A 14,366-nucleotide genomic window follows, 5' to 3' on the forward strand; every position below is an offset into this window, starting at 1 on the left:
GAATTTAGTCATGTTTTGCTGCTCGTGATTATTTTTAGTACGAGGATCCTGCTCCAATTCACAGCACAAATGACACCATGAGGTGAACCAGAGAGTACTGCTTATTTCTGCCGCTGCAGTACATTTTCTATTTGAACAGCAGCTTTCTCAACGTGAACAGTTGTGACCAGTTGTGGCTGCCCGCATTAAGAAGTCCCACCGGGAGGCATTCTAGCACCCGAAAATCATGCTAGGGGATGCAAATTCTCGCACATGATTGCCAACTGAACATTGGCAAGCTGTGCACAAAACAAATCTCCACCACACATGGTTGGTGGAGTTTTGTGGGCTCTTTGCACACCAAGCAGAACAAGGAGAGGGCAAAACCCCACTAAGTCCGACGCGGAGCAGAATTTTTCGCTCACCCCTTGTGATATGTCGTGTTTGGTGATCTCACTCATGTTTGTCACAAGCCATTTTTCTTTACTATCCTTGCATTCTTCAATCCGTTTGCCGATAAATGAGAAAGGTAATCTGACAAAATAATTTTCTACCCAGGAATGTATTCCATTTTATAACAACACTCCAACATTCTCAGATCTCTTTGCAAAATCCTGGAAGAAGCATGATTGTTACTTGTGTTAGTCAAAATATCCACAAGCGAATGAGAATCCATGTAAATAACCAACTCAGCATCCCCTACCAATTTTCTACAATGATTTATACCCCACCAACGTGCCAAGGCTCCTCTCTCACTGGTGGAATATCACACCTCTGCATCTCTTAAAGGTTCTTGAAGCATAAGCTATGAGTCTTCCTTACCATTCCTTTATTTCATTAGCACAACACCCATCCCCACTATTTTAGCATCTGTGAGTATCATTTCAAAGGGCATGTCAAAAGGCTTCAAGCCTAGGAGCAGAAGCTATGCTCTGCTTGAACTCTGTAAAGTCTCTATTGCGCTCTGTACACCACTGAAATTTATCATTTTGTAACATCATATTATGCCTGCACTTTGTTTTGTCTATGCATATCTGAATAAAGTTAGAATAATACTCTGCCAACCTAAAAAATGATCACAGCTGACCTTTGCATTGGGAGAACAGGGCATCTTCAATGTCTCTCACCAATTTTAACTTAGATAAAACACCTCTTTCTTGCAGCCAGTGCCCAAGACATTCAAAGTATTTCACACCAATTTTGCATTTGTCCAGTTTGATAGTCAATCTACTTTTTGGGCAAAGAACCCAACACAATGTTCAAAACCCTATTGTGGATTATTTTTTATGTCAGAATACCATACTACATTATGGAATTAGGCCAATTTCCTAGCTCCTCTGAAAAGCTGATACATTGACATTTGGAAAAGAGGAGATGCTGATGCCAAACTAAATGGCGTACACTTGAATTGGTAGGCTTCGATGAAAGTGATGAATGAAGAATGATGTAAGATGCATGGAATTTTGACAAAATCTAAAGTGGAAAAAACGTAGCCCCTTTGATTGAAATCAACATATCACCAATATTGGGCAGGTGATGTCTCTCCACTCAAATTACCTTACTGAGGTCCTGAAGGTCCAAACACAACCACAAATCCTCATTAGACTTCTTGGACAGAACCACTGGGGCGAATCACTCAGAAGCCTCAATTTCTTCAATAATATTCTCCTTACATAATCTTTGCAATTATTTTAGCAAAGGCTCTGTCATCACCAGAGGCACACAACACTGTTTATGTCCTTGGAAATCACCTCTTCTTTCAACACAATCTTGTGGGCAACCCCCTTGAGTAACTTCAACTTATTCTTAAAATCTATGGAAAACCTTTCCTCCAAATTGTCAGTGTGCAGCATGTTTATTTTGGCCTCTGCTTCTAAGAATTGGTCAGGATGATTTGGGTCTAATCATACGTATAAGTCCTTTTGTTGTGGCCACCTCTGATACATCTTTTGTAATATATATATATATATGTTGATCTTTATTTAACATCCTGAAATTCCAGTGATCCTTCAAAATAGCCCATAAACCCAATTGCTTTTTTCCATAGGCTTCTCACTTAATGCCAGGAGAATTCTAACCATGGTTTGGAAACTTAAGATGTTTTTCCCCGATTAAAGTACATCAACAGCGGAATCGACATAATTTGTAGTTTCACCCCATCTATCAAGACAGTAAAAAATATGGGCTCTATCTCTGGGTCTAGCTACTTCATTAATTTCTAACAAAAACTCTTCTGTCATATCACCTCTGCTACTCTCACCTATAGCTTTAATAGAACCTTCTGACCTAGAAACATTTTCACTATTCCCCTTACAAACTCTCACAAAATGCCCTTTTGTTGTACATATTTTACAGGTTTAAGCAAAGGACGGTCAATTGGAATCAGTGGCCAAATGCATTTTCAAAACACACATGTAACCAGAAAAAAATCTTATTATTAAAACAAAACACACTGATGTTGTTTCTTTTCTTTCTACAGAGGCTTTGCAAACAGTTTCCATACATTTGCCTTCTTTCCAAAGTCACCAGATGTGTTTCCCTTTAATCCCTCATCTGTATTGTCTGTTTTTTTTTTCACAATGTTTATTGCTTTCTGGAAAGTTGTCTTCAGTATTCAGCAATTTTTACTGTTTTTTTTAATGATCACTCTTTGTACCAAATGATTAAAAAGCACAAAGCATCTCATCTAAGAAACTGGTACAATTATAAGTAATTGCCAACAATTGCAGTGTTACCATGAATTTGTCCACAGATTCACACAGCAATTAATTTCTCTTCAGAAACTTAAATCTTTTAGCGACCTCATTTCTTTTATTCCCATAGTTCAGATCCAGTTTTTGAAAAGCCACCTTGTGATAATCAGAAAAGGTGCTTTATTTTGGTAATCCACCAGAAAAACATACAAAAACCATAAAATCAATTATATGACCCATTTCATAGTAGATTAAAAAGAGTTAAAACAAGACAAGTCTAATTGTTAACTGGCAAACTGCTACATAGCGCAAAATTGTTGTTGTGCTTAAAAAAACTGCATATAAAAACTGCAGTAGATAGCTATGGATGTTCACATAATATAGTAGCAGAACCAGCTTGTGAGAAAACTAAAGCCCAGGTGGCAGAATCTGGTCAATCAGTAAAGCTTGTCTTTGCCAGAGTGAAGCATATCAGCATACCTATGTAATTAAGAGTAAAGTACAAAGCAATGCATTGAAGCCATAAAAAAACACATATAAGAATCCCCCTTGATTCTATGGAGTACAGCCCTGAGACTTGTACTTGGGCAGTACAGTGGCTAATTTAGGATTCCTGCACATATAGCCATCCACACATGATCAGGACATAACAGCCATATATTTGAGAGTTAAAAAAAGTTCATCATACAGACTTTAAAAATAAAAAACACACATATGAGGAAACACCATTTCATAAGACTCTTAGGTGCTTGCCCCTAAATGTGAATGTTTAGCCGCTAAATGTAGCAACCCTCTAAAGGGACATAGTTTTTGCTTGGATAATCCAACTTCAATGTAAATACTTGGCTACTGCCACACTATTGCCTCATTTGTTTTGATGTGCAGCATTCTGAGGGTGATGCAACACTGTTTTAAGCCAAGTTGTCTACAAATTGGTACAATGCCCTTGTACCTAGGCAAAAAAGAAATAATATTAGAGTGTCTCATCTGCCTGGAGGGAGACCGGGCATGTGGTGCCATAGTTCATTGTGTGCTTCCATTCCTGACAAAATGTCAGCATCAAGGAGATTGTCAAAGTGGAATTAAATATACGGGTTCCTAGCTACTGGTGCAGACATGAGATCCAAAAACGCTTTCAACCTATAATTTAGCTTGAGGTTTATAAAATCAGCAGTAAGACTTGTCTATACTTTTATCAAGTACCTCTGTGCCCCACAAACAAACCTAATGCTGTTCTTTTAGCTGGACCTTTGGGAGATGGGACCTAAGAGACTCCATATCCCAGTGGTCTTCAAGGCCAATTTGAGAAAGGGTGTACTTGAGAAATTATAACCACTTGATCTTGTTCTCCGTATCCAAGGCTATCTATTTAAAGGCACAATAGTAGCTATCTAGGGCTGGAGTAGACCTTAATCTCCACTAATAAGCAAGTGGTCTAAATGTGGCCTTAATTATAATTTCTTTTACTTTGGTATCCCACAGCAGTGGAAGAGTGGGAGTACTCTTAGGAAGATGTAAAAGTAATCTTAGAAAGTTATTTTCTTCTATTGTCAGGGGTGCAAGCTCCATGTGACCCCACAATTCGGCCCCATACAGGACACCCCTACTGCTTTTGTTTTAGATGGATCAGGGGCATGGGAGTCTACCTCCCCCACCTTGTCACAGAGTGCTGAGAAAGGCTCCCACCATATCCGGGGCTCGATGTGATAGTCACAATACCTTGAGCAAATTGTCTCCCACTAGTCACTAGCTTTCAAAACATTTTAGGGTCATTGGATTCCTAGCCATCTGCTGCACTTCTTTATACTGGATACGCCTAGCCTTAATCAGCTCGAAACTTCTACTTTTAAGAGCTAAAAGCAGTTCCCTTTTGGCTACCCTGCAGTCCTTCTTGAACATGAGTTACTAGCTGTTGTGTTGGGACGGGTCCTTCTTTGGATAATCTGGAAGTTGTCACTAACGGTAGAGTATAAGCCCTTATGTATGGCAAGAATATCCTGATTTCTTAAAACAGGTTCAGACAGATTATCTATGTCTTCCAGGGCAGTCAAAAGAGTCTTATTTATACTGTCTAAGATCTCGGGCTGAATAGCAGGTCAAGACCATTCCAGTGTGCATCTATTAATAGCTGGACTAATAACCCACTAAGGGATAATGAAGAGGGCTTATAATGTAGTACAATATCAGCCAGCGTACAATGGATGGTATTATGGTCGCTAACAGACCTTGTGACCACCTTCATATCGACCACATTGTGCCACAGTGGCAAAAATACAAGAATATAATAAATTCTTCTATTATGTCCTGACATCATATAAGTATGATGTTCATGAAGGTCTGACTTGGTGCAATCTTATATACATACCGTAGTTCATGTTGCATGTCGGAGTGAGTATGCTCTTGTCTGACACCAAAGTGTATTTGTTTCATATCAATCTTTGGATTGTAGCAGGAGAAGTGGGGTGTGTCTTCCCATTTAGATGCACCATTTTCTCAGATAAAGGATCAATCAATCAATCAATCAATCATAGTATTTATGAAGCGCGCTATGTACCCGTCAGGGTTTCGAGGCGCTGAGAGGGGGGGGGGGGGAGCGCTGCTGATTTAGCAGTCGAAGAGCCAGGTCTTGAGGAGCCTTCTGAATGCGAGGAGGTCCTGGGTCTGGCGAAGAGATGTGGGGAGAGAGTTCCAGGTCTTGGCGGCGAGGAAGGAGAAGGATCTGCCGCCGGATGTCTTGCGCTGGATTCGGGGTACGATGGCGAGGGCGAGGTTGGCGGATCGGAGTTGACGTGTTGGAGTGTAGAAGTTCAGTCTGGTGTTGAGGTAGGAGGGTCCGGTGTTGTGAAGTGCCTTGTGAGCGTGGGTCAGGAGTTTAAAGGTGATCCTCTTGTCTACCGGGAGCCAGTGGAGTTCCTTTAGGTGAGGGGAGATGTGATTTTGGCGGGTATGTCGAGGATCAGTCGGGCGGAGGCATTTTGGATGCGTTGGAGTCGTTTGATGTCTTTGGTTGGGATGCCTGTGTAGAGTGCGTTGCCGTAGTCAAGTCTGCTGCTGACGAGGGCCTGGGTCACCGTCTTTCTGGTTTCTGTTGGAATCCACTTGAAGATTCTGCGGAGCATTCGAAGGGTGTTGAAACAGGAGGAGGAGACGGCGCTGACCTGTTTGGACATGGTGAGGGCGGAGTCCAGGATGAAGCCGAGGTTTCTTGCGTGGCTGGCAGGGGTGGGCGGGGGTCCGAGGACGGAGGGCCACCATGAGTCGTTCCAGGCCGAGGGAGTGCGCCCGAGGATGAGGACTTCCGTCTTGTCGGAGTTGAGTTTCAGGCAACTGTTGTTCATCCAATCGGCGATGGATTTTAGTCCCTCGTGGAGGTTTGTTTTGGCGGTGAGCGGGTCTTTGGTCAGGGAGAGGACGAGCTGGGTGTCGTCGGCGTAAGAGATGATGCTGAGATGATGTTGGCGGGCCAGTTGAGCGAGGGGGGCCATGTAGACGTTGAACAACGTAGGGCTGAGGGAGGATCCTTGGGGGACGCCGCAGATGAGGTTGGTGGCTTTGGAGCGGAAAGGGGAGAGACGGACTCTCTGCGTTCTGTCGGAGAGGAAGGATGAGATCCAGTGGAGGGCTTTGTCTTGGATGCCGGCTTCCTGGAGGCGGGTCAGTAGGGTGCGGTGGCAGACGGTGTCAAAGGCGGCTGATAGGTCGAGGAGGATGAGGGCTGAGGTTTCGCCGTTGTCCATTTGATGTCTGATGTCATCTGTGGCGGCGAGGAGAGCAGTCTCAGTGCTGTGGTTTAGTCTGAATCCGGATTGTGAGGGGTCCAGGATGGAATTGTCTTCGAGGAAGTGGGTGAGCTGAGTGTTGACGATCTTCTCGATGACTTTCGCTGGAAAAGGGAGGAGAGAGATCGGACGGAAGTTTTTGAGATCGTTGGGGTCGGCCTTGGGTTTTTTGAGGAGGGGTTGGATTTCTGCGTGTTTCCAGCTGTCCGGGAAGGTGGCAGAAGTGAAGGAGAGGTTGATGATCTTGCGGAGTTCGGGGGCGATGGTGCCGTTGGCTGAGTTGAAAACATGATGGGGGCAGGGGTCCGTGGGGGAGCCTGAGTGGATGGTGTTCATGGTTGTTATGGTTTCTGCCTCGTCCACGTGGGTCCAGGCGGTGAGGCGGCAGTCGCGGGAGGAGACGTCGGGGGTGGGGTCTGGCGGTGGACCGGTGTTGAAGCTTTCGTGGATGGTAGCGATTTTCTGGTGGAAGAAGGTGGAGAGGTCGTCGCAGAGTTTCTGGGAGGGCGGGATGTCGTTGGAGTTGGCTTTTGGATTGGAGAGTTCCTTCACGATGCCGAAGAGTTCTTTGCAGTCGTGGGCGTTGTTGTTGATGCGTTCGGTGAAGTGGGCGCGCTTGGCGATGCGGATCCGTTGGTGGTGTTCGCGGTTGGCGTTTTTGAGGGCGACGAGGTTGTCGGGTGTGCGTTCTTGGATCCATTTCTTTTTGAGCTTCTGGCAGATGCTTTTGGAGGTGGTTAGATCGTCTGTGAACCAGGCCGTTTTTTTCTTTCCTTGGATGGCGGTGGGTTTCTTGAGAGGGGCAAGGGTGTTGGCGCAGTCGAGGATCCATTGATGGAGGTTGATGGCGGCTGTGCTCGGGTCGGTTGCGTCGGGTGGAAGGTTGTTGATGAGGGTGCTGGTCAGTTGGTCTTGGGTGACTTTGCCCCAGCGGCGGTGGGGAGGTACCTGGATGCGGTGTTGCTCTGTGGTTTTCTTATAGGTGAAATGGACGCAGTGATGGTCGGTCCAGTGGAGTTCGGAGGTGTGGCTGAAGGAAACGTGGTTGCTTGAGGTGAAGAGGGGGTCAAGGGTGTGTCCGGCGATGTGGGTGGGCGTGTTGACTAGCTGGCGGAGTCCGAGGTTGAGGAGGTTGGAGGTCAGTGATGCAGTGTTGACGTCGTTGGCATTTTCCAGATGGTAGTTCAGATTTCCCAGGAGGATGTAATCCGGGGAAGCGAGGGCGTGGGTGCTTGCAAGGTCGGCGATGGTGTCGCTGAAGGGGGCTCTTGGTCCTGGAGGGCGGTATATGAGGGTTCCTCTGAGGGTTGTGTTGGGGTCCGTGTGGATCTGGAAGTGGAGGTGTTCGGCTGTCCTGAGGGTGTCGTCCGAGTGGGTGTGGATTTTGAGGGTAGCTTTGTGAGCGATGGCTATTCCGCCGCCGATTCCGTTGGTTCGATCTCTTCTGGTGATTTTGTAGCCGTCCGGTATGGCGATGGCGATGTCCGGAGACGAGGAGTCGTTCCACCAGGTTTCGGTCAGGAAAGCCACGTCAGGAGCAGTGGTGTCGAGCAAATCCCAGAGCTCAATGGCGTGTTTTCGTGCGGAGCGGGTGTTGATGAGGATGCAGTTCAGGTGGTTGGGGTTGAATGTTTCAGTAGTTGGATTGGTCGTTATGATGCAGGAGAATTTGCAGGTACGGCAGGAGAAGGGTCCTTTAGTGTGCTTCGGGGATGCCCAGTAGCATTCAGTGGAGGGGCCGGGATTGAAGGCGCGGAGTTCGTTGATCGAGTAGCGGATGCGGGGGGCGCAGCGCCAGCCATTAAGAAGGGAGGGGGGAGGGAGGAGCAGCTGGGAGGCGGGAGGGAGCGGCAAATGGGGGCGCGAGGGGGGCGGGGCCGCAGGGAGGCAGCGGCAGGGAACGGGGAGCGCACAAGGGGCACAAAACACTGAAAACGAGCAAAACTACAAGCAGTTATAATGAGAAAAATACAATCAGAAATACAATAATGGCACAATACACGATCGGGGAGACAGCAATCAGGGGGGCACAAAGGGGGCAGAAGCGCCGGCGGCGAGGCGCTGAAAAAAACGAAAAAAGCCAAAAAAACACTTACAGGACGGCGGAAGCGGCACACGGGTCAAGTGAGCCCACTAGCCACCAGGGATGAGGCGCAGGAGGATGCCTGCGGGTGGAGGAGGGCCTCGAACACGCAAACGGCAGCGTGCTCGTGGGACAGAGGCAGAAGGCAGCAGGTTGGTGCTGCGGTCGTGGGGAGCGAGCTCAGGACCTGAAACAGGTCAGAGTTCGCTCACTCGCGACGCGCAGCGCCAGCCATTAAGAAGGGAGGGGGGAGGGAGGAGCAGCTGGGAGGCGGGAGGCGGGAGGGAGCGGCAAATGGGGGCGCGAGGGGGGCGGGGCCGCAGGGAGGCAGCGGCAGGGAACGGGGAGCGCACAAGGGGCAAAACACTGAAAACGAGCAAAACTACAAGCAGTTACAATGAGAAAAATACAATCAGAAATACAATCAGAAATACAATAATGGCACAATACACGATCGGGGAGACAGCAATCAGGGGGGCACAAAGGGGGCAGAAGCGCCGGCGGCGAGGCGCTGAAAAAAATGAAAAAAGCCAAAAAAACACTTACAGGACGGCGGAAGCGGCACACGGGTCAAGTGAGCCCACTAGCCACCAGGGATGAGGCGCAGGAGGATGCCTGCGGGTGGAGGAGGGCCTCGAACACGCAAACGGCAGCGTGCTCGTGGGACAGAGGCAGAAGGCAGCAGGTTGGTGCTGCGGTCGTGGGGGGCGAGCTCAGGACCTGAAACAGGTCAGAGTTCGCTCACTCGCGACGCGCAGCGCCAGCCATTAAGAAGGGAGGGGGGAGGGAGGAGCAGCTGGGAGGCGGGAGGCGGGAGGGAGCGGCAAATGGGGCCGCGAGGGGGGCGGGGTCGCAGGGAGGCAGCGGCAGGGAACGGGGAGCGCACAAGGGGCAAAAAACACTGAAAACGAGCAAAACTACAAGCAGTTACAATGAGAAAAATACAATCAGAAATACAATCAGAAATACAATAATGGCACAATACACGATCGGGGAGACAGCAATCAGGGGGGCACAAAGGGGGCAGAAGCGCCGGCGGCGAGGCGCTGAAAAAAACGAAAAAAGCCAAAAAAACACTTACAGGACGGCGGAAGCGGCACACGGGTCAAGTGAGCCCACTAGCCACCAGGGATGAGGCGCAGGAGGATGCCTGCGGGTGGAGGAGGGCCTCGAACACGCAAACGGCAGCGTGCTCGTGGGACAGAGGCAGAAGGCAGCAGGTTGGTGCTGCGGTCGTGGGGGGCGAGCTCAGGACCTGAAACAGGTCAGAGTTCGCTCACTCGCGACGCGCAGCGCCAGCCATTAAGAAGGGAGGGGGGAGGGAGGAGCAGCTGGGAGGCGGGAGGCGGGAGGGAGCGGCAAATTGGGGCGCGAGGGGGGCGGGGCCGCAGGGAGGCAGCGGCAGGGAACGGGGAGCGCACAAGGGGCAAAAAACACTGAAAACGAGCAAAACTACAAGCAGTTACAATGAGAAAAATACAATCAGAAATACAATAAGAAATACAATAATGGCACAATACACGATCGGGGAGACAGCAATCAGGGGGGCACAAAGGGGGCAGAAGCGCCGGCGGCGAGGCGCTGAAAAAAACTAAAAAAGCCAAAAAAACACTTACAGGACGGCGGAAGCGGCACACGGGTCAAGTGAGCCCACTAGCCACCAGGGATGAGGCGCAGGAGGATGCCTGCGGGTGGAGGAGGGCCTCGAACACGCAAACGGCAGCGTGCTCGTGGGACAGAGGCAGAAGGCAGCAGGTTGGTGCTGCGGTCGTGGGGGGCGAGCTCAGGACCTGAAACAGGTCAGAGTTCGCTCACTCGCGACGCGCAGCGCCAGCCATTAAGAAGGGAGGGGGGAGGGAGGAGCAGCTGGGAGGCGGGAGGCGGGAGGGAGCGGCAAATGGGGGCGCGAGGGGGGCGGGGCCGCAGGGAGGCAGCGGCAGGGAACGGGGAGCGCACAAGGGGCAAAAAACACTGAAAACAAGCAAAACTACAAGCAGTTACAATGAGAAAAATACAATCAGAAATACAATAATGGCACAATACACGATCGGGGAGACAGCAATCAGGGGGGCACAAAGGGGGCAGAAGCGCCGGCGGCGAGGCGCTGAAAAAAACGAAAAAAGCCAAAAAAACACTTACAGGACGGCGGAAGCGGCACACGGGTCAAGTGAGCCCACTAGCCACCAGGGATGAGGCGCAGGAGGATGCGTGCGGGTGGAGGAGGGCCTCGAACACGCAAACGGCAGCGTGCTCGTGGGACAGAGGCAGAAGGCAGCAGGTTGGTGCTGCGGTCGTGGGGGGGGGGGGGCTGAGGACCTGAAACAGGTCAGAGTTCGCTCACTCGCGACGCGCAGCGCCAGCCATTAAGAAGGGAGGGGGGAGGGAGGAGCAGCTGGGAGGCGGGAGGCGGGAGGGAGCGGCAAATGGGGGCGCGAGGGGGGCGGGGCCGCAGGGAGGCAGCGGCAGGGAACGGGGAGCGCACAAGGGGCAAAAAACACTGAAAACGAGCAAAACTACAAGCAGTTACAATGAGAAAAATACAATCAGAAATACAATCAGAAATACAATAATGGCACAATACACGATCGGGGAGACAGCAATCAGGGGGGCACAAAGGGGGCAGAAGCGCCGGCGGCGAGGCGCTGAAAAAAACAAAAAAAGCCAAAAAAACACTTACAGGACGGCGGAAGCGGCACACGGGTCAAGTGAGCCCACTAGCCACCAGGGATGAGGCGCAGGAGGATGCCTGCGGGTGGAGGAGGGCCTCGAACACGCAAACGGCAGCGTGCTCGTGGGACAGAGGCAGAAGGCAGCAGGTTGGTGCTGCGGTCGTGGGGGGCGAGCTCAGGACCTGAAACAGGTCAGAGTTCGCTCACTCGCGACGCGCAGCGCCAGCCATTAAGAAGGGAGGGGGGAGGGAGGAGCAGCTGGGAGGCGGGAGGCGGGAGGGAGCGGCAAATTGGGGCGCGAGGGGGGCGGGGCCGCAGGGAGGCAGCGGCAGGGAACGGGGAGCGCACAAGGGGTAAAAAACACTGAAAACGAGCAAAACTACAAGCAGTTACAATGAGAAAAATACAATCAGAAATACAATAAGAAATACAATAATGGCACAATACACGATCGGGGAGACAGCAATCAGGGGGGCACAAAGGGGGCAGAAGCGCCGGCGGCGAGGCGCTGAAAAAAACGAAAAAAGCCAAAAAAACACTTACAGGACGGCGGAAGCGGCACACGGGTCAAGTGAGCCCACTAGCCACCAGGGATGAGGCGCAGGAGGATGCCTGCGGGTGGAGGAGGGCCTCGAACACGCAAACGGCAGCGTGCTCGTGGGACAGAGGCAGAAGGCAGCAGGTTGGTGCTGCGGTCGTGGGGGGCGAGCTCAGGACCTGAAACAGGTCAGAGTTCGCTCACTCGCGACGCGCAGCGCCAGGCATTAAGAAGGGAGGGGGGAGGGAGGAGCAGCTGGGAGGCGGGAGGCGGGAGGGAGCGGCAAATGGGGGCGCGAGGGGGGCGGGGCCGCAGGGAGGCAGCGGCAGGGAACGGGGAGCGCACAAGGGGCAAAAAACACTGAAAACAAGCAAAACTACAAGCAGTTACAATGAGAAAAATACAATCAGAAATACAATAATGGCACAATACACGATCGGGGAGACAGCAATCAGGGGGGCACAAAGGGGGCAGAAGCGCCGGCGGCGAGGCGCTGAAAAAAACGAAAAAAGCCAAAAAAACACTTACAGGACGGCGGAAGCGGCACACGGGTCAAGTGAGCCCACTAGCCACCAGGGATGAGGCGCAGGAGGATGCCTGCGGGTGGAGGAGGGCCTCGAACACGCAAACGGCAGCGTGCTCGTGGGACAGAGGCAGAAGGCAGCAGGTTGGTGCTGCGGTCGTGGGGGGCGAGCTCAGGACCTGAAACAGGTCAGAGTTCGCTCACTCGCGACGCGCAGCGCCAGCCATTAAGAAGGGAGGGGGGAGGGAGGAGCAGCTGGGAGGCGGGAGGCGGGAGGGAGCGGCAAATGGGGGCGCGAGGGGGGCGGGGCCGCAGGGAGGCAGCGGCAGGGAACGGGGAGCGCACAAGGGGCAAAAAACACTGAAAACAAGCAAAACTACAAGCAGTTACAATGAGAAAAATACCATCAGAAATACAATCAGAAATACAATAATGGCACAATACACGATCGGGGAGACAGCAATCAGGGGGGCACAAAGGGGGCAGAAGCGCCGGCGGCGAGGCGCTGAAAAAAACGAAAAAAGCCAAAAAAATACTTACAGGACGGCGGAAGCGGCACACGGGTCAAGTGAGCCCACTAGCCACCAGGGATGAGGCGCAGGAGGATGCCTGCGGGTGGAGGAGGGCCTCGAACACGCAAACGGCAGCGTGCTCGTGGGACAGAGGCAGAAGGCAGCAGGTTGGTGCTGCGGTCGTGGGGGGCGAGCTCAGGACCTGAAACAGGTCAGAGTTCGCTCACTCGCGACGCGCAGCGCCAGCCATTAAGAAGGGAGTGGGGAGGGAGGAGCAGCTGGGAGGCGGGAGGCGGGAGGGAGCGGCAAATGGGGGCTCGAGGGGGGCGGGGCCGCAGGGAGGCAGCGGCAGGGAACGGGGAGCGCACAAGGGGCAAAAAACACTGAAAACGAGCAAAACTACAAGCAGTTACAATGAGAAAAATACAATCAGAAATACAATCAGAAATACAATAATGGCACAATACACGATCGGGGAGACAGCAATCAGGGGGGCACAAAGGGGGCAGAAGCGCAGGCGGCGAGGCGCTGAAAAAAACGAAAAAAGCCAAAAAAACACTTACAGGACGGCGGAAGCGGCACACGGGTCAAGTGAGCCCACTAGCCACCAGGGATGAGGCGCAGGAGGATGCCTGCGGGTGGAGGAGGGCCTCGAACACGCAAACGGCAGCGTGCTCGTGGGACAGAGGCAGAAGGCAGCAGGTTGGTGCTGCGGTCGTGGGGGGCGAGCTCAGGACCTGAAACAGGTCAGAGTTCGCTCCCTCGCGACGCGCAGCGCCAGCCATTAAGAAGGGAGGGGGGGAGGGAGGAGCAGCTGGGAGGCGGGAGGCGGGAGGGAGCGGCAAATGGGGGCGCGAGGGGGGCGGGGCCGCAGGGAGGCAGCGGCAGGGAACGGGGAGCGCCCAAGGGGCACAAAACACTGAAAACGAGCAAAACTACAAGCAGTTACAATGAGAAAAATACAATCAGAAATACAGTAATGGCACAATACACGATCGGGGAGACAGCAATCAGGGGGGCACAAAGGGGGCAGAAGCGCCGGCGGCGAGGCGCTGAAAAAAACAAAAAAAGCCAAAAAAACACTTACAGGACGGCGGAAGCGGCACACGGGTCAAGTGAGCCCACTAGCCACCAGGGATGAGGCGCAGGAGGATGCCTGCGGGTGGAGGAGGGCCTCGAACACGCAAACGGCAGCGTGCTCGTGGGACAGAGGCAGAAGGCAGCAGGTTGGTGCTGCGGTCGTGGGGGGCGAGCTCAGGACCTGAAACAGGTCAGAGTTCGCTCACTCGCGACGCGCAGCGCCAGCCATTAAGAAGGGAGGGGGGAGCAGCTGGGAGGCGGGAGGCGGGAGGGAGCGGCAAATGGGGGCGCGAGGGGGGCGGGGCCGCAGGGAGGCAGCGGCAGGGAATGGGGAGCGCACAAGGGGCAAAAAACACTGAAAACGAGCAAAACTACAAGCAGTTACAATGAGAAAAATACAATCAGAAATACAATCAGAAATACAATAATGGCACAATACACGATCGGGGAGACAGCAATCAGGGGGGCACAAAGGGGGCAGAAGCGCCGGCGGCGAGACGCTGAAAAAAA

The sequence above is a fragment of the Pleurodeles waltl genome, chromosome 4_1, assembly GCF_031143425.1.
Source record: "Pleurodeles waltl isolate 20211129_DDA chromosome 4_1, aPleWal1.hap1.20221129, whole genome shotgun sequence".
NCBI classification, from domain to species: Eukaryota; Metazoa; Chordata; class Amphibia; order Caudata; family Salamandridae; genus Pleurodeles; species Pleurodeles waltl.